Consider the following 2,348-nt stretch of genomic DNA (forward strand, 5'->3'; position numbering starts at 1 on the left):
ATTTAAACTACCCTCTAGAGCAGTATCATTTTCCACCATAGGCAAGAAATTATCTATTCGTCCTGCGAGAGATTGTCTTCTACTGTTACTTGGAATGGTCGAACTGTTCTCGGAGCAGGGACCTGCTTGAGGCCCCCTTCCGAGTTTCCAGGCACCAATAAGTTCCCCTGAAAAATCCCTAGTTGATCTGCATTCATTAGTCCAGTGTTTGCCCTTACCACATCTCCTACATAACCCAGAGGGCAATGACCTGTCACGTGGGGAATCGTTAGAATTTCTCTGTCTATAATTTCTCCTTGTATGTCCTATTTTACCATAGTCACTGTCATAAGCTAAGCTATACACAATTGAATGTCGTATCGTTGGATCTGCTACCTGTTTGTCTACTGCCCTGGTCAATCTGTCTAAGAATTCTTTAAATGGCTCTGTTTGTCCCTGTTCTATTTTCGCATAAGCTTCTAGTTGTTCTCCTGATTCACGAACCTTGTCCCATGCATTTAGTGCTGCTATCCTGCATAGGGACAGCATATGGTCGTCATATTCAGCCTGAATCTGTGGGTCAGCATAAATACCTTCTCCTAGGATTTTTTGGAGGGGTGCATCAACTCCATCCCTGGCGGCTTGCCGTTCTAGGAGTCCGCCTTCCTCCCTGAATAACGCCCTCCATTCAATTAGGCAAGAATTCTCAAGGACAGCTGATGCTAATCCTACCCAATCTGCGGGCGTCATCCTGTTAAACGTGGCCCATGAATGCAACAGCTGTGTTATATATGGGCTATGAAGACGTTCTCTGATGTGTTTTTGGATTTGATTTGCCAGTATTTTGTTGAATATTTAGCATCGATGTTCATGAGGTATATTGGTCTGTAATTCTTCTTTTTTGATTGTGTCTTTGTGTGTCTTGTGTACCAAGGTAGTTGTAGCCTCATAGAAAGACCTTGGCAATGTCCCTTCTGATGCTATTGTGTGGAACAATTTGAGGAGTACTGGTATTAGCTCTTCTTTGAATTTCTGGTAGAATTCTGCATTGATCCCATCTGCCTCTGGCCTTTTTTGGTTAGTAGACTTTTGCTGACTGCTTCTATATCAATAGAGATTATAGATCTATTTAAATTGCTTGTATGTTTTTGGTTTAATTTTGGTAAGTGATGTCTATCCAGAAAATTGTCCATTTCCCTTACATTTTCAAATTTTCAGGAGTACAGGCTTTCATGGTATTACCTGATAATTCTCTGAATTTCCTCGGTGTCTGTTGTTATGTCCCCCTTTCATTTCTGAATTTTTTTCATTTGAAATTTCACTCTCTGCCCTTTGGTAAGTTTGGATAAAGGTTTGTCCATCTAGTTGATTTTCTCAAAGATCCAACTCTTTGATTCATTGATTTTTTTGTATTGTTTTCCTAGTTTCTACTTCAATGATTTCAGCCCTCCATTTGATTAATTTCTGGCATCTACTACTCCTGGGTGCATTTGCTTCTTTGTTTTCTAGAGCTTTTAGTTGTGCTCTTAATCCTCTGGTGTGACTATTCTACAGTTTCTTCATATGGGCACTTAGGTCTATGAACTTTCCTCTTAGCAATGCTTTCAAAGTGTGCCATAAATTTGAGTATGTTGTGTCCTCTTTCTCATTTTACTCTAAGAAGTCTTTAATTTCTTATTTATTTCTTCCTTGACCAAGAAATGGTCCAATTGGGCATTATTCAATTTTCATGAGTCTGTAGGTTTTCTGCATTTTGTGTTTTTTTTTTTAATTCTAACTGTAAAGCATGGTGATATCTGATTAGATACAGGGGGTTATTCCATTTTTTGTATATGTTGAAGTTTGCTATGTTGATGAGTATGTGGTCAATTTTAAAGAATGTTGCATGTTGGGCTGAAAAGAAGGTACATTCTTTTGTGGTTGGATGGAATGTTCTATAGATGTCTGTTAAACCCAGTTGGGTCATAACTTCTATTAGTTTCTTTGTTTAGTTTCTTTCTGGTGGTGTTATCTAGTGGTGAGAATAGGGTGGGGAAGTCACCCCCTATAAGTGTGTTTAGGTTTTATTTATAATATGAGTTTTAGTAATGCTTCTTTTACGAATATGGGTTCCTTTTTATTTGGGACATAAATCTTCACAATTGAGACTTCCTACTGATAGATTTTTTTTTGTGATGAATATACAATGACCTTCTTCATCTCTTTGATTGTTTTTAGTTTAAAGTTTAATTTGTTTGTTATTAGGGTTGCTACCTCCTCTTGTTTGTTGAGTCCATTTGATTGGAAAATCTTTTCTGAGCCCTTTACTCAGAGATAACTTCTGTCTTTGAAGTTAAGATGTGTTTCTTGTATGCAGCAGGAGGATGGAA

The sequence above is a fragment of the Cricetulus griseus genome, chromosome 8 (assembly GCF_003668045.3).
Source record: "Cricetulus griseus strain 17A/GY chromosome 8, alternate assembly CriGri-PICRH-1.0, whole genome shotgun sequence".
NCBI classification, from domain to species: Eukaryota; Metazoa; Chordata; class Mammalia; order Rodentia; family Cricetidae; genus Cricetulus; species Cricetulus griseus.